Below are 23,681 nucleotides of genomic sequence, written 5' to 3' on the forward strand. Positions count from 1 at the left end.
CTAGGGGACTGTCTAGGGCGGGGGAATAAAGTGGACACATATGTAATACCCTTTGTAATACTTTAAGCAATAAATTAAAATAAATAAATTAAAATAAATAAATAAATAAAAAATTAAAAAAAAAAAAACAATGATAATCAAATGGTACGAAAACTAGAAATTAGTGACTTTTTTGGTGCTGAAGTTTGCTAATTCTTCGATTGCAGGTTCATACTTGGTGCACTTCAAAGCCAAGCAAGCGCCACTAACATCATGTTAGCCGGTTCCTTTTGTTCATTTTAATATTATTTAATGCTGAGAACAAAGTCTCACAAAAATATGTTGATGAAAAAATTGTTAGCAAAGCCATCGCTAGATTTTTTATATTGCTAAAAGTGTCAGGAACTCTGTTCCAAGCACTCAAAATTTCTTCTTCATAGTTGCACTCTTCATGTTTCAAACGATTTCGTTCCAGATTTTCAAGTTTCGACCTTAAGTCGGCAAACACGAGTCCAAATGCTACCTTGAAAATCTGCAAGTTGCATCTCTAAATCATCAATTTGCATCCATTGGAAATTATTCAATTCCAAAGTACTGTAAACTACATCCAGATACTTAATTATTTTAATGGTCTGTTCTAGGCTTCTAAATTGGTTGAATCTTTCACTGAACTGTTCAAAGAACGTGTTTACTATATTCTGGTACATAAGTATAGACTCCATTACACTTGTAGTAGCCTTCTCGAAATACTTTTTCATCTGAGGAAAATACGAGTTTTAGTTTCAATATCTCGCTTGAAAATTTTAAGTTTACTTTCAAAAGATTTGATGTATCCAAACATAACGTCAATATTTTTGCCAAAACCTTGTAATTTTAAGTTCAGTTCATTCATATGAACAGAGAGATCTGTAAAAAACATCAAATTGCTGACCCACTTATGATCATTGATCTGAGGAAAGTTTGCCAGATCCTTATTCTCAATAAATACCATAATTTCTTCAAAGCACTCCACAAATCGCTCAAGTAGTTTTCCTCGACTTAGCCATCTCACACGATTGAACATCAGTAGTCCACTGTAGGTTGAATCAACTTCCTGTAAAAGTACAGAAAATTTTCGCTTGTGAAGGGGTCGAGAAGCTATAAAATTCACAATTTTTGTTACAACTGACATTAAATCATTCAACTCAGAGAATCCCGATTTGGCACACAACACCTCCTGATGGATAATGCAATGAAAAGGTGCAAGTGGATGTCTAATAGCTTCCATAAACAATTTCAGGAATCCCACTTTTTTCCCACCATCTTTGGTGCCCCGTCTGTCGTGACTGACACAATTTTAGAGATATCAATGTTTAGGCCACTGAATGTTTTTATAACAACTTTACATATTTGGTTTCCTGATGTACTCATTGGCACTTATTCTAACTTTATCAACTCTTCTCTCATAGTGAGACCATCAGAATATCTAGCAATAATGGCCAACTGAGCATATGATGTGACATCAGTAGTTTCATCAAGAGAAATCAAAAAATATTTACATCTATTTGTCTTTTTTTTATTGACTTTGTACGTTTTTGTCAAGATCTGTTATTCTAACTTTTTTTTTAAATTAAATCTTTATTGTTCAGATTATTACAGTTGTTCCTCTATTTTCCCCCCATAGCTCCCCGCCACCCAGTTCCCACCCCACCCTCTGCCCTTACACCCACCCCCTACTGTCCTCACCCATAGGTGTACGATTTTTTTTCTATGTCCCTGATTCTATTATGATCACCAGAGTATTTATTCACTTGATTCTTAGATTCACTTGTTGATAGATGCATGTTTGTTGTTCATAATTTGTATCTTAACTTTTTCTTCTTCTTCCCCTTCTTAAAGGATACCTTTCAGCATTTCATATAATCCTGGTTTGGTGGTGATGAACTCCTTTAGCTTTTCCTTATCTGTGAAGCTCTTTATCTGACCTTCAGTTCTGAATGATAGCTTTGCTGGATAAAGTAATCTTGGTTGTAGGTTCTTGGTATTCATCACTTTGAATATTTCTTGCCACTCCCTTCTGGCCTGCAAAGTTTCTGTTGAGAAATGAGCTGACAGTCGTATGGGTATTCCCTTGTAGGTAACTGAGTTTCTTTCTCTTGCTGCTTTTAAGATTCTCTCTTTGTCTTTTGCTCTTGGCATTTTAATTATGATGTGTCTTGGTGTGGTCCCCTTTGGATTCCTTTTGTTTGGGGTTCTCTGTGCTTCCTGGACCTGTAAGTCTATTTCTTTCACCAGGTGTGGGAAGTTTTCTGTCATTATTTCGTCAAATAGGTTTTCAATATCTTGGTCTCTCTCATCTTCTGGCACCCCTATAATTCTGATGTTGGTACGCTTGAAGCTGTCCCAGAGGCTCCTTACACTATCTTCGTATTTTTGGATTCTTTTTTCTTTTTGCTTTTCCTGTTGGGTGTTTTATGCTTCTTCGCATTTCGAATCTTTGATTTGATTCTTGCGCTCCTCTGGTCTGCTGTTGTGTGTCTGTATAGTATTCTTTATTTCAGTCAGTGTATGCTTAATTTCTAGTTGGTTCTTTATCACAACATCGAGGGTCTCATTAGATTTCTTGAGGATCTCACTACATTTATCGGCGGTCTCACCAGTCTTTTCGAGGGCCTTACTAAGTTTATCGGCAGCTTCTAGACAGTTCTTGAGAGACCTTAAAAGTGTGGTTTTGAGCTCTATATCTTCCATTTCTGACATTTGCGTCCTATTTCTTTGTCTCCGCATTTTTTTATCTTTTCTTGGTGCACCTCCTAGTGGTCTTTGTGCGCAGTCTTGTTGTAGTTAAGCCTTGATTGTTGTCGGCAATACCGTGGGTGATTTGGCCTCCAGGCTAACTGGCTATGAGAGCTATTCTGCCTTTGATATTATTTCTACTGAGTGGTAACTTAGAAATTCTTTTAATAAGATCATCTTTTTTTTCATATCGTGAAATAGAGCTGGTGCACCTCTTAGAAATGTTTCCTTACTAAATTCTCCATCACTGAGGGCTTTTTCCATGCTGAGCTATGGAGAGAGCAATATAGTAACTTGCTGATATTAAATTTGTAGAGCATCTTACAAATTTAATGATGGAATTTGATTGACTTTTATAGAGGTGTAGCTGCCTAGAAATGCATTCCTTCCTCTCATCAATACTTTTTTTTCAAGCACTGACAATGGTTAGTTTCAAAATGTCTCTTTACATTCCACGTTCTGCTTACTACTGTTTCATTAAACAGTATGCACAATGAATTGTTGTTTCTGTTGACAATCCCGTACATCTCGGTGCATATGTCTTGAAAGGGTCGGCTACTGCTACTTCCACTTCCCTTATCATTCAATCTTGCTTTTTTATTTTTTTGATTCTCCATCACAAGGCTGCAAAATAAATATAAATGACAGCATTTTTTATAAAAGGTTGATAGTTTTCTTACCTGTTAACTTTTTGCAGTGTTGTAGCACTGACTCCTGGTGCAAAACAATTCAAAAACAGTATGTATAACCAACAAATATATGGTGCTGTAATCAATTATCTGACATGCAGAATGTCTCGTCGAGCACTGTTGCACTGTATATCTTTTTCTTTTGTTTTCTTTTTTTTTTATTAGTTAAGGTATTACAAATGTGTCCTCTTCCCCCCCATTAACCCCCAACCTCCCCAACCTCCACGCACACTCGTGCTCCCATCCCCCTGTTGTTCATGTCCATTGGTTTGGCTTATATACATGTATACAAGTCCTTCGGTTGATCTCTTCACCTTACCCCCGCCCTCCCCTACTTTCCTTCTGGGGATTGATAGCCTGATTGCTGTTTCTCAGTCTTTGGATCTGTCCCTTTTCATCAGTCTATGTTGTTCTCTATAATCCACAAATGAGTGAGATCATGTGGTATTTATCTTTCTCTGACTGACTTATTTCACTTAGCATAATGCTCTCCAGTTCCACCCATGCTGTTGCAAAAGGCAAGAGTTCCTTCTTTTTTACCGCAGCATAGTTTTCCATTGTGTATATGTACCACAGTTTTCTAATCCACTCATCTGCTGATGGGCTCTTAGGCTGTTTCCAAATCTTAGCTATGGTGAATTGTGCTGCTATGAACATAGGGGTGCATATATCCTTTCTGATTGGTGTTTCTGGTTTCTTGGGATATATTCCTACTAGTGGGATGACTGGGTCAAATGGGAGTTCCATTTTTAGTTTTTTGAGGTGGCTACATACTGTTCTCCACAGTGGCTGCACCAGTCTGTATTCCCACCAGCAGTGCAGAAGGGTTCCTTTTTCTCCACATCCTCTCCAACACTTGTTTGTTGATTTTTTGATGATAGCCATTCTGACAGGTGTGAGATGATAACGCGTTGTCGTTTTGATTTGTATCTCTCCTATAATTAGTGACTTTGAGCATGTTTTCATATGTCTTTCGGCCTTCTGTATGTCCTCTTTTGAAAAGTGTCTATCTAGGTCCGTAGCCCATTTTTTTATTGGATTGTTTATCTTCCTTTTGTTAAGTTTCATGAGACCCCTGTAAATGTTGGAAATTAAACCCCTGTCGGTGGTATCATTGGCAAATATGTTCTCCCATACAGTGGGTCTTCTTGTTGTTTTGTTGATGGTTTCCGTTGCTGTGCAAAAGCTTTTTATTTTGATGTAGTCCCATTTGTTTATTTCCTCTTTAGTTTCCATTGCCCTAGGAGCATTATCAGAGAGGAAATTCCTTGGGCATATGTTTGCAATTTCGCTGCCTGTGGATTCCTCTAGTATTTTTATGGTTTCCCATCTTACATTGAAGTTTTTATCCATTTTGAGTTTAATTTTGTGTATGGTGTGAGTTGGTGGTCTAGTTTCATCTTTTTGCATGTATCTGTCTAATTTTCCCAACAGCATTTATTGAAGAGACTGTCTTGACTCCATTGTATGCTCTTGCCTCCTTTGTCGAATATTAATTGGGCATAGTGGTTTGTGTCGATTTCTGGGGTCTCTATTCTATTCCATTGACCTATATGTCTGTTCTTGTGCTAGTACCAAGCTGTTTTAAGAACAGTGGCTTTGTAATACAGTTTGATATCTGGTATTGAGATCCCACCTACTTTGTTCTTCTTTATCGGGATTGCTGCAGCTATTCGGGATCTTTTTTTTATTCCAGATGAATTTTTGGAACGTTCGTTCTAGATTTGTGAAATATGCCATTGGTAACTTAATGGGGATTGCATTGAATCTATTGATTCCTTTGGGTAGTATGGACATTTTGATGATGTTGATTCTACCAATCCATGAACACGGTGTGTTCTTCCATCTGTTTCTGTCTTCCTCTACCTCTGTTTTCAGTGTCCTGTAGTTTTTTGCATATAAGTCTTTTACCTCCTTAGTTAAGTTTATTCCTAGGTATTTTAATTTTTTTGGTTCAATGGTAAATGGGATTGCTTTTGTAGTTTCACTCTCGGTAAGTTCACTTTTGGTGTAAAGAAATGCCATGGATTTCTTAGCATTAATTTTGTATCCTGCTACATTGCTGAATTCATTTATTAAGTCTAATAATTTTTTGATGGAGTCTTTTGGGTTCTGTATGTACAGTATCATGTCATCTGCAAATAAGGACAGTTTTACTTCTTCTTTTCCAATCTGGATGCCTCTTATTTCTTCTTGTCTGATCGCAATGGCTAGTACTTCCAGTACTGTATTGAACTGGAGTGGTGAGAGGGGGCATCCCTGTCTTGTTCCTGATTTTAAGGGGAATGATTTTAGTTTTTGCCCATTGATTATGATGTTGGCTATTGGTTTGTCATATATGGCTTTTATTATGTTGAGGTATGATCCCTCAATTCCTATCTTGCTGAGAGTTTTTATCAAGAAAGAGTGTTGGATTTAGTCAAATGCTTTTTCCGCATCAATTGATATGATTATACGGTTTTTTTCTCTCAATTTGTTTACGTGATGTATCACATTTATTGATTTGCGGATATTGTACCATCCTTTCATCCCTGGGATAAATCCTACTTGGTCATGGTGTATGATCTTTTATGTACTGCTGGATCCGATTTGCTAGGATTTTGTTGAGGATTTTGGCATCTATGTTCTTGAGGGATATTGGCCTATAATTCTCTTTCATTGTGTTATCTTTATCTGGTTTTGGTGTTAGGGTGATGCTGGCTTCATAGAATGAGCTGGGAAGTGTTCCTTCCTCTTGGATCTTTTGACATAGTCTGAGGAGGATAGGTTTAGTTCTTCCTTCAATGTTTGGTAAAACTCCCCTGTGAAGCCGTCTGGCCCCGTGCTTTTGTTTGCTGGAAGCTTTTTGATTACTGCTTCGATTTCCTCCATAGTTATTGGCCTATTGAAATTTTTAGATTCTTCCTGATTAAGTTTTGGAATGTTGTATTTTTCTAGGAATATGTCCATTTCCTCCAGGTTGTCTAGTGTGTTGGAGTAGAGTTCATAGTATTTTCTAACAATCCTTTGTATTTCTATGGGGTCTGTTGTTATTTCTCCTATTTCATTCCTGATTTTGTTTACTTGGGTCCTCTCTCTTTGTTTCTTGGTGAGCATGGCTAGAGGTGTATCAATCTTGTTTATCCTTTCAAAGAACCAGATCTTGTTTTTGTTGATCTTTTGTATTGTTTTTTTTGGTCTCTGTGTTGTTTATCTCCGCTCTGATCTTTGTTATTTCCTTCCTTCTGCTTAGAGTGGGCTTTTTTTGTTGCTCTCTTTCTAACTCTTTGTGTTGTAGAGTTAGGTCATTTATTCTCATTGTTTCTTGTTTCTTGCAGTAGGCTTGTAGAGCTGTGAACTTCCCTCTCAAGAGTGCTTTCACTGTGTCCCATAGGTTTTGGATTGTTGTGTTTTCATTTTTGTTTGTTGCCATGATGTTTTTTATTTCTTCTTTGATCTCTCTGGTAACCCAGTCGTTGCTTAATAGCATGCTATTTAGTCTCCATGTGTTTGATTTTCTTGGATTGTTTTTGTTGTAGTTGATTTCCAGTTTTATGCGTTTGTGGTCTGAGAAGATGCTGGATATGATTTCAATTTTCTTGAATTTGAAGAGACTTTATCTGTGACCCAGTACATGCTCTATCTTTGAAGATGACAAATGTGCAGTTGAGGAGAATGTATATTCTGTGGCTTTGGGGTGAAATGTTCTGAAGATGTCAATTAATTCCATCTGATCTAGTGAGTCATTTAGGATTGATGTTTCTTTGCTGAGTTTTTGTTTAGAGGATTTGTCCAATGGTGATAATGGGGTGTTAAGGTCCCCTACTATGATTGTATTGCTGTCAATCTCTCCCTTGATCTCCTCCAGAAGTTTTCTTACATATTTGGGTGTTCCTATATTGGGTGCATATATATTTACCAGAGTTATTTCTTCTTGTTGGACTCCTCCATTTAGTATTATGAAGTGGCCTTTATCTCTTTTTATGTCCTTCACTTTGAGATCTAATTTGTTAGATATAAGTATTGCTACCCCGGCTTTTTTTTCACTTCCATTGGCCTAAAAAACCTTTTTCCATTACTTCACCATCAGTCTGTGTGCGTCTTTTTTTCTGAGTTGGGTTTCCTGTAGACAGCGGATATATGGGTCATGTTTTCTTATCCACTCATTTACCCTATGCGTTTTTACTGGGGCATTTAATCCATTTACATTTAAAGTTATTATTGATAGAAACTTGTTAGTCACCATTTTTGATCTTTACCCTTGCGTTCCTTCTTTGTTTCCTATTTTTTCTTTTTACAGCAGACCCTTTAGCATTTCTTGCATTGCTGGTTCGGTTGTAATAAACTCCCGTAGACCGTTTTTGTCTGTGAAGCTCCTGATTTGACCCTCAATTTTGATTGATAGCCTCACTGGGTACAGTATTCTTGGATTCAGACCCTTCCTTTGCATGACTTTGTATATTTCATTCCATTCCTTTCTTGCCTGATGTGTTTCTGTTGAGAAATCGGTCTCTAGTCTGATGGAGGATCCTTTGTAGGTAACTTTCTGTCTCTCTCTGGCTGCTTTTAATATTCTTGCTTTGTCGTTGGTGTTTGCCAGTTTAATTATTATGTGCCTTGGTGTCGGTCTTTTTGGGTTCATTTTGTTTGGGACTCTGTGAGCTTCTTGGATTTGTGTGAGTTTTTTCTTCCCTATCTCAGGGAAATTTTCCGTTATTATTTTTTCAAACAGGTTTTCTATTCCTTGCTCAGTTTCCTCTCCTTCTGGGACCCCTGTTATTTGGATTTTGTTTCGTTTAGTGTTGTCCCAGAGTTCTCTTAGGCTGTCCTCATGCTTTTTAATTTTTTTTTTTCTAGAAGCTGCTCTGTTTGGGTATTTTTTCCTACCTTGTCTTCTAGCTCGCTGATGTGGTCCTCTGCGTCTTCTAGTCTACTGTTGATGCTTTCTATTGAGTTCTTTATAGCAGTGATGTCATTTTTCATTTCTTCTTGGTTTTTCTTCATTTCCTCTTGGTTCCTACACATATTGTTGAATTTGTCTTCCATTCTTTTCATCCACCTTATGGCCATTTCTCTGATTTCTTTCTTTGACAGGGTGCTTGCCTCCATTGCCCCCATTTCGTTTACTTCCTTTTCTGATGATGCCTGTTTTTCTTTCATATGTGGGTTGGTTCTTTTTTCACCATGATATCTCTTCTCCAGGTGTTTGGTTATGTAGTTCTCTTTCTGATGCATTGATTTAAAGGCACAAAATACAACACAACAAGGCACAACATACAAGGCACCGAAAACAAATGTATTTACGATATTAATAACCCCAAATAAAGGTGACCACTGAGCGAAGAGAATTAGGGGATAAAGAAGAAAAAAGAGAAAAAAATTAAAGAGAAAAAGAAAAAAACAAAAAGGAATGCCGAAATGAGATTGGGAAAAGGGAGAAAAGAAAGAAGAAAAAAAAAGTGAGAGAATGAATTAGAGGTGGGGAAGAGGCTATTTGTTTGGGGAGAAAACTCTAATAGAACCACAAATAATCCCAATGAATTCCAGCAGCAGATCCCTGGAGATTAATGCAAACTACAATCAACCACTAATATCAAGCGAGGCAAGGGAAAACAGAAGCACAAAAATAACCAGACAAAGAAAAAGCAAAACAGGAAAATAAAAATGAAAAACAAAACAATCTCCCAAACAAGCATTAAAAAAATATATACTCAAAATCAAGCAAACACTAGCAAAACGACAGAGAAAAAAAATTGGATAGTGAAGAACGATAAGAGAGAGGTGTATATGGATTTAGAGCAAGGGATTGGAAATTAGGTATATAAGTAGGGTGAAATTTAGACAGTGGGTAAAAAGAATGAATAGGGAAAATCTAAAGCAGAAATAGGGTAAGAGAAACAGGACAACAAAAGGGGAAAAGTGAGGAAGAGTTATGGCTTAAGGGTAAAGGTGAGATAGAGAGAACTGATGCTAAAGGAACGATGAAAATAGAGTGTAGAACACTAATTCCAAAATAAAATAACGAAAAAAAAAATGACACTTGAAAAAGTGGTAAAATGATAGCAATAATACTGGCTAAAAAAATGTAGTAATTACAAAGGTAAAATCAGGTGATGAAAAAAAATAATAATAGGTTCTTTATGAAATGGTGAAAAAAGAATTAAAAAGAAAAAAAGATAAAAATGTGCAGTAGTGAAGGTGCTTCAGATCTTCTACTCTTCTTTTTGGCACGCCTTAGTCCTGCCAGGCATTTAGGAGAGTGTTGAATTTCCCTGCGATACACTGTCCCTCCGTGCTGTAAACCACAGTCCTGATTTTAAGGCAGGTTGTATTTGTTTACCAGACTGCCTTTATTTGCATTTACAGAAGAGACAGTTCGTGGCTCTGCCTCTGGGTGGCAGTGTGTCTGGATTGACCTCCGAGGCTATAAGTCCTCTCTATCCAGTAGTTAGGGTTTATTTTCTCTATGTTACTTGAAACTGGTTTGGGAAAGTCCACTGCCCAGAGCTGGTTCTTTAATCATTACTCCCCGCTCTGTTTCCCAGGCTCCCCAAAAAGATCTTTCCCCTACAGGCTATGTGAATGACCCCACCTGGGGAATCCCATTCACTGGGTTTAATAATCAAACACACGGATCTAAGGGGAACTGTAACAACAAGAGCCTGAGAAGTTGTGCGAATTTGCAAGCCTCCACCTTCCAGGTCTGTGCACAGTCTCCACGCACCCACTCGCCCCTGGCACCAAGCACCCGGCAGACTGGCAGAATCCGAGGCTGCTTTTTTGCATCCAGTCCAGCTATGTGCTTATTTTTATTGTTCCCTTCTGCCAGCAGCCCTGTGGGGCCCCTTCCCCACTTGAGGGTCACGCTGGTCCCAAGGGCCACGGACTCTGTGGGGCGCAGATTTCACCCAGCGCGGTTCTCTCTCCAACCTGAATTGCAAACCGCACCTTTAGGGGAAGTCTAACCTTTCTGTGAGAAGAAGCAGTGCTCGTCTGAGTTCACGCAGTCACGCTGCTTGAGATCCCTTGTTTCCAGGTTAGTAGCTGATCTCTGGTTGTCTGTAACAGCCACTCAAGATGGCACAGTCTCCGCTGCTGAGCCAGCACACAGGGAGACGTTTCAGCCGCAGTCTCCAACCGTCCTTTTTTTTCTGGGAGTTCTCTGTCTTTCCCAGCTGCAGACTGTCTCTCAGCTGAATATCCTCTGCCTATTCGGGCTGTATGTTACCCGTTTCAGCTGCTCACCCTTATCTGCTCCAGGACAAGGCACAGGACACGTCCGTTTATACTTCCGCCATTTTTCTCCCCTTATATCTTTTTCTTCTAACCTTCCCACTCCTGTCTCCTAATGAACATGGCGATCAAGTGCATCCATTTGCCGAATGCACCGGAACGCACAGGAAGCTTACCCGAGGCACATGTTGACAATAATGAGGCCGTTTCCAGAATTGGGCATTTTGTCACTCGAGTAAAAATAAAGTGTCTTGAGTAAAGATTAATCTCTTTATAGTGCAGTTCTTAACCTTTTCATATTAATGCCAATATTGGAACAGTGTATCTTGGATGTTTTCACAATGTATCTTTGCTACGCAACACTGATGTACATGCTTACATCTGGTTTTAGAATTGTGTAATTGATCATGAGTAACATGAGTAATAATATTACTCGAGTGATGCCCAGCTCTGGCCATTGCGAGAGACAAATATATGAATACGCAATTTTTTGTCTCTGTCGATGCGTGTCACCCAAAATGGTACGCGTGTCATAGGTTCGCCATCACTGGCCTAGAGGACTAGTAGGGACTGCAGTCAAGAATACACCTGGAAGAATCAGCTTTGAAAAGGATACTAAGACTTCTTTTTTCGAGATTACTGGAAGGAAGAGTGGAAGTGAATGTCCGAGTCAGGGGCGTGAGACAACCTCACTAAAATTGCAGCAGATGTGAGAATTAAGTGATAAGTGACCTTTGAGGAGAGGACCAGAGGTATGGAATGGCCACTGGGTGGCGGGGGGTTGCAGAAGGAGCAGAGCAGCTCTCTGAAGCTGACAGGATTCTCGAGCTGTTTTGAGGGTACTGCTGAAGTGGGCAACCTGGAATTGAAGTAGACCAGACCAAGTGCATGTAGGTGAAGAATTTCAAACACTAACACGAACCAAGTTTATGTGGGCTGCAAAACAAAAGCTTCAATTTTCATAGAAAGGTTTATTTCGATAAAGACATGCTGAATACAAAGGGCTGAAATAAATGAGTAATCGTTAACAAAAAATAATAGAACGTTTTAATAAAAATTAGTATTTTGCATTGAACATTAACTTCCCAGACACTGAATAACTGGACAGATTAATAAGCACAATGCAAATAAACCTACTTTTCTCATTCTCCAAAAGCAAAGTATTTCCTGTTGCACATACCAAACAAGTCAGTACAAGACTAATGATGTGGCCATCGGGTGCTAAAATATTGTCTGCTAGTATTAATGGAGAGAAATGGCACGCCTCGCATAAGGCACATAAGGGAAATGAATGCAACACAGTTATAATCAGTCATTAGCAAATGTAGTTAGTAATTAATAATTATGTAAAACAGGTTATTGTAAAAATCAGGTTACGAAATTTTTATTAAAACGCTACATACTGTTATATTCACTGAGCCACAAAAATATTCATTGTGGGCCATGTGCGGCCTGTGGGCCATGCGTTTGACATGCTTGTTGTAGGTGATTGTTCTGTTGCAGCTCTTGGGAGGATTTGGAAGGTCAATGAGGGCAGAAAAATGGTCGTAGTTGAGGAGTGTAGCTTTATAGAGCTGAATTTATTTCATTTGAGAAAGGCAGCCTGTTTAGTTGAAGACATTGGGGTTCAGCATGATGGTGAGCGGAACCAGAGCAGAGTGTGGATGACTAATAATCCAGGAGAGAAGGGAGAGCTACGTGGCAGTCTCAGACATCAAGGAGTAAGTCTGGGGATACAGACAGATGGAAGAATAAGGGTGGACCAACAGGACAGAGTTGCAGGTTGGGGTTCTAGGTGAAGTTGGAAACCAAATGCAATGTGCTTCCATCTGAGCAAAGGCAAAGGTCCCTGCAGTAGAAGGGTCTGGGGCTTATAAGTGTCATCCAGTGGCCATTTGATCTTGTCACCCAGAAAATGACTGGACAGGACATGAAGAGGTTGAGGAATGGTGGGGAGTGCATGCCAGCAAAAGAGATTGGATTGTTTCTTTTGGAAAAACAGTTCCTTTCCCAAGGGTTGTCAGACCTAACTAGGTTGGGGTCATGGTTTCCTCAGCCAGGACTACTGATACCAGGAGATGGTTGAAGTTAAAAGGCTTCCTCCCAGTGTCAGCCTTTCTTGGAGCTTCTCAGTAAAACCCAGTTATTAATGGTGACCACACCCCCTCTACAATTTTTTCTGGCATTTCTGGGAATTGGGTTAATTTTAGCTATAAAAATAAATGGAAGCACTGGTCTTTGAGATGATGGGTTATGTTCAGACTAACACTTTGAACCTTAAAATGAGTGACTGACTAGATCAGATCAACCAGTTGACAGCCTGTCTCCATTCAGTCAGATTCTCTGAAGGCACTGGAGAAGCTTGGCATCCTCATAAAAGGCACCATACTTTTACTCTGCCACCCGACTGTTCACCCCCTTCTCTCCCTGATAAAACTGTCCTGTCCTTCAAACTTTAGCTTCAATGATGCTTCCTGGTGACGCCTTCCCTGAATCCCATTGATAGACTCATTTAGGCATCATTCCTGCCATGGAGACTGGACTCTGGTTGTGAAATTATCACATTGTAGTATTATTTCTCTCTCCCTCAGTAAATTGTGAATTTTTTAAAAGATGGGGACTGTAGCTGTTCATCTTTTCATATCCAGCTCACTGTGCTTTTTGACATGATATTCAGTAAATCCTTGCTCAGTGAACACGCAGATGTAAGTGTGATCTATTTTTCACAGTTTCATTCCAGCTTGTTCATTCTGAGTCAGAACCGCCCATGAATTGAAACTTTCAGACGACTATTGAACCATGTGGATTCTACTTTGTTAAGTTCCCCCATTTTGTTTTTTGTTTTTTTTTCTGGAGAACTTACAAAAATGTTAAGGAAGTGTCAGGATATTCTGCACAAGGGATATTAGGGTAATATAGCGTAACAGTCATTGGGCTAGGGAAGCCATGGGCAAACTACGGCCCGCGGGCCGGATCCGGCCCGTTTGAAATGAATAAAACTAAAAGAAAAAAAGACCGTACGCTTTTATGTAATGATGTTTACTTTGAATTTATATTAGTTCACACAAACACTCCATCCATGCTTTTGTTCCGGCCCTCCGGACCAGTTTAAGAACCCATTGTGGCCCTCGCGTCCAAAAGTTTGCCCACCCCTGGACTAGGAGGTAAATTCTTGTGTAACTAGAATAGGCAAAATGCATACCTTGAGATGGAATGTTTTAAAAGTGAAATTGTTCCTCTAAATGTCTGTACTTTGTTCTCTGGAATGTAGGAAGCAGTCCATTAGTTCAAACCTGTCTTATTTTCCTCAGCTTGCTTGCTACAATTAATGCTTTCCTCTACAGATGGAAACAAAAGAACTTTATGCTCAAATACAGCTTCTGCTGAAAGATATCGATTTCCTAAGAGGCAGAGAAGCAGAACTGAAGCAAAGAATTTAAGCTTTTGATTTGTAAGTAATGTTTTCATTTTGACTATTCAGAGTCTGTGAGTTTAAAACCAATACTACTAATTATTCTAATGCTAATTGCCAAGTAGAGTTCTTGGTTGTAAAGGTGCATTCGGCTAGTTTTAAAAGGCATAAGTTGAGAGAAACAAAGACTAGGATTTTGCTTTTGAAATATTAGTTATTGGGATGAAAAGCAGTGAGACACCATCATCAGGCTACAGTAAAACCAGACCAGTACTTTGAAGAAGCTAACAACTGTTAACAAATTATGTTCAGTCACACACTTATGTTTAGTCATTGAGATCTAACGGTTCCATGTGCATGTAGTAACTCAATGCAGTGGCTCTGACTTGATTTGTACTGGGTGATGGATGTGTGTGTACTAAGTGCTCACCACTATTTCATTCTTCACATTGTACCTGCCATTAATGGCAAGCTCACCAGTCTAGTTTATGAAACAGGTTTCATTTCCATTAGGTTCTACTATTAGTTGACTCTTACTTCCTTAGTGGATTTGTCCTGGTCTTCATTAATGTGGTTAGATCATTTATATAGGCTTTAATTCATTTTATTTTTCATCTCTGCTACATTACTCTGTTCTAAGCAGTACTGAAGTGGTAAATTGATCATGACAGAAAAGGAAAGTGACAAATAAGCCATCGATTTTCAACTAGTGTGCTGCAAGAATATATAAAACATGACATACCTGACTGTAGTCAAGGGCATTAACCTCTTTTTCCTTAGATTTTCAAATAAAAAAAAAAGACAACAGTCAACACAAAATAGCGGTTCATTGTGAACGATTCAAAAATATACCTGTTGTGTTTTTTTTAAATGGGCAAATATATTTTTGGCATGCTGCAGAATTTTAGTAGTTTATGTGTGTCAGAGATAAATAAGGTTGAAAATCGCTGATATCTTACGTAATAAAAGCCTAATATGCAAATTATTCCCTCTACTGGAGTTCCACTGTGAGTTTGACCACTGGATCAGTCGATCAGTCACTATGACGTGCACTGACCACCAGGGGGCAGACGCTCGGACCAGTAGGTTAGCTTGCTGTGGGCACTGGTGGGCTGGACTGGAAAGTGAGATGTGAGGTGAGAGCTGTCAGGAAGTTCCTGGGGTTTGTCTTGAGCCCTGGGCAGAGGCAGGTGGGGGCGGGAGCCAGCAGGGACCGGTTGGCTGGGGAGGCTTCTATGCTGAGAGCCTGGACTATGCAGCCCTCCGCAGCCTGTGGCCTTCTCAGTGCTCAATTTATAATCTTCAGAGCTGCTTATATTTATTTAAGTTTCACTAACTACTCCAGGAGAGTGGGTAACACCATTATAGGGGGCAGGCCAGGCATAGCTGCCCAAAGCCAACGTGCAGCCTCAGGCTTCTGGAACGCAGCTGAGAGGGGGGTGGGGCTGAGTCAAAGAAACTGAGTCCAAAACTTGAGGCGGAGGCAGCAAGAGGTGGAGGATGATAGCTGTGCAGGGGCCTAGAAAAGCTGCTGTGTGGGGACAGCCCAGGAACCCAGTGCCTCTCCCACGGGACAAGGTCTACATCCCTCCCTCCTCCTCCCAGTGACCTGTCACCCCAGCTCTTCTCCAAAGGTTGGACTTGGCCCACAGAGCTCTCCACCACTGCACACCCTGTACTGCCTTGTCTGCCCCACCCCACTCTGCACAGCCCACTCCATTCCCACACAGCCTTTGGAGAGCTCTGCCCCCAGAGGAGAAAGTGGGAGGCTGCGGACAGGAGGTCACATGAGGAGGGGGCAGAGCAGGGCCCACCAAGTTAGATGGAGGGGAAGGAGGGAGAAACCACACAGGACTGGGGGCAAAGACAGTCGGGGAAGGAGGGCCATGTGGAAGCTTTGCCCTTGGTTGAAGTAGAAATCCTGACCCCATTTTACAGACCGCAGCAGAGTGTGTGTGTGGGCAGGGTCAAAGACAAAAGAGGGTTTGAGGGGACTGGATGGAGAGCAGCAACGTTTGATTAATGGCCTACTTACTATTTTTATTGATTTCAGAGAGGAAGGCAGAGTGAGAGAGAGAGAGAGAAACATCAATGATGAGAGAGAATCCATCGCCTCCTGTATGTGCTCCATACTGGGGATTAAGCCCGCAATCCAGGAATGTGTCTTTGACCGGAACCAAACCTAGGACCCTTTAGTTCGCAGGCTGTGGCTGTACCTACTCTACCAAACCATCTAGGGCGACCCATGGCCTATTTAAAAACCACTGCAGTAGGCTGAGCAGGGGTCTTACCATGATGATGTTACCTGATAATGAGGGTGTCTGTCTTTATGTTGGAGTAATTGGAACTGCAACGAAGTAAAGACACAGCAATGGAGCCTACAAAGGGTTTCCACGCACACAATGCAATTTACTTCATGTGGCAGCTGAATTTGGTGAGCAGAGCCTTAGAAGAACATGCGGTCTCCAAGACCAGGGGCAGGGGAAAGTTCATGCTGAACATTCTGTGCTGTGAGTTACAACCTATATATATAAAGGCATGATATGCTAAGTGTCTGACCGAGTGGTCAACTGACTGGTCGCTACGACTTGCACTGACCACCCGGGGGCAGATGTTCCAACCAGTAAGTTGCTTGCTGCTGGGGTGGGGCCCATCAGGACCAGGCAAGACAGGACCAGACTTGCCCTGGAGCCCTCCTGTGATCCCACCCCAGCCCCAATTGGGACTGGGTGAGAAGATCAGGACTGTGTGAGACCACCGTGATCAGCCAGGTGGAGGGACCCCTGCCATTCATGAATTTGTGCACCAGGCATCTAGTAAGCTAATAAGTATTGTTTACTGCTCCTTTGCTTTACATGTTAGTCAGCAGAGGGTGCTAACACATAGAGCTTTTATCCTTTGCTTGGAATGGTCAGCATTCCCTAGCACTTACCTGGCTCGATCAAAGGGAAGACCATTCCATTCTTCAGTATTTGGAAGTTCTGATTGACCTATCTATCTTTTTCTATTGTTCAGCACTCTTCAGTATTCAATCACTAGATTATTAAATATCAGAAACAAATCTTTTGTCTTTCATACCTATGGGCTGATCAGTTAAACCTCACAGAAATAATCTTACTGAAGAAATAAGTACTAAAGCAAAAGTACACTAACTTAAGTTTGGTATGTAGCTTTTCTCTGAATTTATTATGGCCATTTATTACCTGCAATCATTTTTTAAGTGTTCATCATCTTCTATGAAAAGCACTTTGGTCTTGAAACTTGCACACTCCCTGCAGCCTGGTGCACCATGCTGCTCCATCTGCTACTTCAGATCCCACATAACTTGGTCAGTTCATAAAATAGATGGAGAACTCCAGCTCTTTCCAGTTACTTCCCAGCAGTGACAGTCACATAACAGTTTTAGCTTGTGGAGCTAAAATTATGTTATTTTTTTCTCCTAAAGTCTTTACTTCAGCAATTACAGTTTTATTTTTTTTGCTTTTTATATTTTTGCTAATATCAGAGGCTACAGAAGAAAATCATAAAAGTGTGGCTGATGCACTTAGGAGACAGGATCCTGAATATAAAGAGCATGGAGGAGACCTGTGACCAAAAGCTCAAGAATGAAATTCTAAAGAAATTGTTTGGTGTTCTTAAACAAGTAATAGATTTGGAATAAGTTGATGGAAACACAGCAATACTAGTGAAGTAGATAAGACTTAACATTTTATGGTGATAGTGTTTAAAAAAATACGTGTTTTTTATTGACAGTCAAGCCTTTCCCATGAATATTTAAGATAATTTTACAGAGTTACAGTATAGGGAATAGCATCCTCTGCTCTTTCTTACTCATAGCTTTTCTAACATGTATTGAGGGTCTGTGATTTGCTTTCATTTTATGGCACATTGTGAGTTGCTCAGCTCACATTGTAGATAAACTATAAAAGTGGTTGATCTAAGGCAGTTGTTCTCAACCTTCTGACCTTTTAAATACGGTTTCTCATGTTGTGACCCAACCATAAAATTATGTTCGTTGCTACTGCATAACTGTAATGTTGCTACTGTTATGAATCGTAATGTAAATAGCTGTTATGCAGGATGGTCTTAGGCGACCCCTGTGAAAGGGTCGTTCAACCACCAAAGGGGTCGCGACCCACAGGTTGATCAACTTTTTAAAAATTCACTTTTTTAAAAAAAATAATTTTAGGGAGGAAAGGAGAGAGACAGATAAAAATCAGCATGAGAGAGAAATATTGATCTGTTGCCTCCTGTATGTGCCCTGATCAGGAATTGATCCCATGACCTTCCAATGCACTGGACAGTGCTTCAACCATCTGAATCAGGCTGACCAGGGCTGGAATTATAATCCCTTTTAGTTCTCTTTTCCTCTCCCGCCTCATACTTGCCACTATGATGGAGGGATCTAGCAATTTATAAATTATTCTGCCTAGTGGTTTTAGTGCTTATCAGGTAACATGTGCCCTGTATTCCTTCAAGATTCTGCAAAGCCAGAATCAAAAGAAATAAATAGAAATTAACAATGGAGCAAAAAAATTATACAGGAAAAGGAAAATATGATAACTATGGTTACTATGACTTCCCTATAATCTGAGTTTTAATGTGTTGCAGTGATTAACTACTCAGTGCAGACATCAAGCCCATATGGTAACTTTTCTCTACAGTGCTCAGTGTAGTGTCTAGCACACAGGTGTTCATATAATATTCATTGAGTAAATGAATTTGTGGTGAAGAGATGACTCAACTAACTTTTGGTATGTCTTAATAAGTGGTCTCTTTTTACTGCCTTGCCCGTAATTTGTCATGAGATTACATTACATAGTACTTACATTACATAGTACTGAGCTTATTCTTTAAAAGAATTCTAATTAAAATATAGTACCTTTCCATGTATAGATTTTGAAATGATGACATACATATAGTATGTCAGCTTCTCGAGTGTAATAGCAAGTGCTGACATGTCTGTAGTTGTTAAACCCTTAGGAATAAATGAATGAGTAAATGTGTATGTTAATTTTCCCACTGCTTCGCAGATGATGTACTGTTTGATGTTGTCTGGTTTGGGTATCCTCTATGACTTGAGCAAGGGTGGGAATTCACAGGATACTCACCATCTCTCTCAACTGAAACGTCTGCTAGTGGCAGTTGGTGGAGATAAGTAAAACTTGAAAGTGTGCTTTTGGTATTGCTAACCCAGATATGAGCGTGGTCGAAGTTGGCCCCGAACCCTATGCCCAGCCCTTGAGGGCAAACGTTCTTTGGGGTGGGGATGGGGTGCAAGGCAAGGCAGGTGGATGTGACTGACTTCTTGTTCTTGGGATTTAGAGTCAGTTGTACCAGTGTAAATTGAACTTAATTTACTTTTGTGTGCCAATCCAGACCACCATGGAATAATTGTTCTCAATAACCTCACAATAACGAGTTTTGGGGACCAAATTAAAGGATTGTAGCAGGTTTTATATTCAGAATTTGGATCTCTGGGCTTTGGTACTGATAGTCCTTGAAGTTATGCATGGCCATGTTCATGCCCTTAGGTGCCCGGGTGCCACAGAAACCCATACATTGATAGGAATCTGTTCAGGAAAGTGACAAGAAAATCATTTTGGTCATTCTAATTCTCAGGTATCAACTTGAGCTAAAGGATGACTACATCGATAGATCTAACAGACTGGGTGAAGAGGACAGGAAGAATAAAGTTGATTCTTGTGGAGAAGAAAGCTGCATTTGTAAATTTCTGGTATAGGTTATTAGCTTCCTAAATTGGGCCTGTTCTAAATTTATATGTGTGTGTGTAGCTTACATTTTACTCTTACTACAAAATTAATCATTATTTTGTTCTTTTAATTTTACGTATCAAAAATGACCTTAACCTGAGAGAGGTAGGGTATTCAGGAGGTTTTTCTTCCCCCATCTACTTTCCTCCCTCCCCTTTGACCACCACTTGCTTGTTATCTATATTTATGGGCCTGTCTGTTTTGTTTTGTTTATTTTTATTTCTTAAGATTCCACATGTAAGTTAAATCATAAGGTATTTGTTTTTCTCTGTAACTTATTTCATCATAATATCCTTTAGGTTCGTCCATGTTGTCACAGGTGGCAAGATTTTATTCATTTCAGTGGCTGAGTAATATATCACATCTTCTGTATCCACACATTCATTTATTGATGGTAGTCTAGGTTGCTTCCAAATCTTGTCTGTTACTAGTAATGGTGCAGTGAACATGTGGGTGCACATGTATGTCTTTTCAAATTGGCATGTTGTTGTTTTTTACATATACTGAGAAGTAGAATTATTAGAACATATGGCCGCTCTTATTATTATTTTTTTTGGGGGGGTGGGGGTGGGGAGAGTGACTTCACACTGTTTTTCCATAGTGGCTGCACCAATCTGCATTCCCACCAACAGTGTATGAGGGTTCTCTTTTTTCCACATCTTGGCCAGCACTTGTTATTTATCCATTTATTGATGATAGCTGTTCTAACAGGTGGGAGGTGATATCTCATTGTGGTTTTAAGCATGAGAGACTTCATTTTTTACTTATGGAAAATTTTAACTTCTCCATTCCCTGTGACCTGTTTCCTTATTTCTTTTACTTGTAACATATGTTTATGCCTCATGATATTTTTACCTGACATATAACTTCCTAAACTGTTTTATAACTAACCCAGGAGTAGGAAAGTTGAATAATTTTTCAATCTCTTGATATTTTATGTCTCAGTATATTTGTAGAAACTTGTCTATGAAAAGAAGTGAACTTAAGTAGAAATTTCAAAGGAACCAGAGCTGGGTACTTGATAAAGACCCATAAGGTCACCCAGTGTGTGGCTGCTCCTCTGTGACTATCTTGTGAAAACTAGACTAATACTTCTTAGGAATTAGTACCATCATGTAGTCAGCTAATTTTTTTTAAATGATATATCTGCAAAGACTCATATTGAATGAAGTGAAAATGATGAAATAGACACTAAAATCATAAGACAAATCTTTGTATTTAAGGAAATTCAGATCTTTGGGTATGAGGGCTCTGAGCAGCTGGTGCAACTGGTTGGTATGTGTAGTGGAAGAAAGTTCACAATATATGTGACCATTAAGACTTCCCATCACCTGTTGGGTAATAGGACTTATTTCTTACTTTCCCTACTGATTTTTGACTATGACACCTGCTATTTTAGATGATGAAATAATCGTCATTAGGTCTGACATTGTACATAAATTCTTAAATGAGTTTTTATTCACTAGAAAAACATCTTAAATTGGTTGGCTTTCTCTTTCAGAAAAACCTATTCTTTTGCAAGAGCAGTCCATGGCTACCAATTCAAAACAGGAAGAAGAATGCAATCATTCTGCAACTCGTGTGAAAGAACTTGAGGTAATTGCTAAGCCTATTGTTTTTTGAAGTCGATAAAACTCCAAGGCAGTAGATGAAATTTTAGTTTCAGCCATACATTATTTAGCTTGATGTGTTTAGACTGTTTATTTTATGACTAAGAAGGCCCAACTTAAGTTAATTTAGTAGTTCTTCCTTTTAGTCCTTCCTGCTTGTTGCCTCGAACAAGTTCCTTAAACATTGGGGTGGTTGAGGTTCCGTGGTGAGCTGACCTATGTGCCTAGCCCATAGCAGGTGGCCAGTGCTTTTAGTTTCTGCCTTAGCCTCTCCTTCCTTCCCATCAGCAGAAGGTGAACATTCCTGTCATTACATTGGGATCTTACAGGATAAAACAGAATGAGATGTGTTTTTCACATGCCATTTATTTTCTTGCTGTTCATCACGTGTGCTCTCTGAAGGACAGAGCTGGAACTTGATGTACCTGGATATATCCTGCACATAAAATGTATTTTTGCAGCTGTAATGATCTATTTATTTGAGAACATTGTAGACTTTTGTATGTAAACATGAAAAGGAAAGCACCACAGCATGTTTGTGATAGCTCAGCTTTTCATTTTTATAAACATTGCTGCAGTCTGTGATTGCTATTGGGACCTTAGTTGTATCTGGAAAATGGGCAACAAACTTAATCTGAAGCACTTGCTTTGTAGGCCAGGGTTCTGCATAAGTATAAGGTTGGATGAACTTCCCCCGCCCCTTCTAGGGCAAAGATGAGCTTCCATGTTGGAATCAGGTTCTTCTTACTGCAGAGAATGAGTCCTCTGTCCAGTGACCTTACTTACTATGACACCCAGTTTATAGCAGCCTGCCAGTTTTTGCATAAGAAGTACTGCAGTAACTGTTCAAATGCAAGTTTTTTTTTCAATTCCAGCTTGAACTCGAATCTCTCAAGGCCCAGTTCTTGGCAATAACCAAGCAAAACCACCTGCTGAATGAAGAGATGAAAGAGATGAGTGGCTATTCGCTTCTAAAAGAAGAGAAATTAGAGCTTCAGGCTCAAAATAAATTACTTAAACAACAACTGGAAGAGAGCAGAAATGAAAACTTGCATCTTTTTAACCGTTTGTCTTTTTCCTGATTTGCATGTCTTTGTAATTCATATTAGCTTAATATTATGACACTATGCTTTGTATCTGTAAGGAAGGCTTCAATCAGGAAAATTTTTATAAAATTAAGATTCTCAATTTGAAGTTACTTCCTTTTTTGCTTGCTGTTACTATAGTATATTATTAGTGTCACTAAGAAGTATCTTTAAACTACAAATCTGCCTTCTGGGTTGTACAAATCTCCCCTCACTTTCTGCTGCTCAGATTTGGCCATTGAGAAGGAGGAATGAGAGTGAGGTTGAGGTTATTATTCCCTCTCCACCATTGCATCCTCACCCCCACTGTATATATTGGCTGTGGGCTGGCCCTGTGCCTCTCAGCAAGGCAAGATCCAGTGCTTACAGGATGACCTCTCACCATTGCTCTGTGCCTGTGCCAGATCTTTCTCTCCCAATTCTGGGAATTCTTCCCTCCCTGATGGTTTAGGCCAAGTGTGGAGACTGTCCTGCCCACAGGCTATAGAAGACCCATAAAATCTTTTGATCTGGCCCTGCCAAGGCATTAGGGGTGAGTTAATTAAATATTTGACCAAATATTGGAGGCTAATTAAGTTGATAATTTTGTATGACCTGCAAATGATGTTATAAATATCCATGTCAAAACCGGTTTGGCTCAGTGGATGGAGCGTCGGCCTGCAGACTGAAGGGTCCCAGGTTCGATTCCGGTCAAGGGCATGTGCCTGGGTTGCGGGCACATCCCCAATGGGGGATGTGCAGGAGGCAGCTGATCGATGTTTCTCTCTCATCGATGTTTCTGGCTCTCTATCTCTCTCCCTTCCCCTCTGTAAAAAATCAATAAAATATATTTAAAAATAAATAACTAACTAAAAATAAATATCCCAATGGCCCTTGGCAGAAGAAAGTTTCCCCACTCCTACTTTGGGCCCACGGAGTTAACAGCATGTTCCCATTACTAGCCCAGAGAACTATACCACCCTTAGTGGCTAACCTACATGAATCACCCTTTAGTGGTTCTTCAGTGACTGAAATGGTGGAACTCCATCTGATGTCTGCTTGAACCCTGAGTGTTGCTGACTGGTGCACAGATCAGATTAGACCTAGGGGTACTTAACAGGTTTTGATGGAGAACTCCTTTTATGCCTCCTGTGTGTGATAGAGGA

General features: G+C 39.7%; 1 pseudogene across 1 annotated transcript in view; it reads left to right on the top strand.

Moving 5' to 3' along the window:
* The window catches only part of LOC308512499 (centriole and centriolar satellite protein OFD1-like), a 76,839-nt pseudogene that overhangs the window by 26,846 nt on the left and 26,312 nt on the right, over positions 1-23,681 (top strand). Inside the window, exons 7-11 of the transcript in view lie at positions 14,000-14,098; positions 17,596-17,691; positions 19,690-19,772; positions 21,343-21,437; positions 22,327-22,509. The product of the transcript in view is annotated as a centriole and centriolar satellite protein OFD1-like (transcript). The remainder of the gene's footprint in view (positions 1-13,999; positions 14,099-17,595; positions 17,692-19,689; positions 19,773-21,342; positions 21,438-22,326; positions 22,510-23,681) is intronic.

The sequence above is a fragment of the Myotis nattereri genome (genome assembly GCF_964212035.1).
Source record: "Myotis nattereri genome assembly, chromosome: Y".
Taxonomy (NCBI): Eukaryota; Metazoa; Chordata; class Mammalia; order Chiroptera; family Vespertilionidae; genus Myotis; species Myotis nattereri.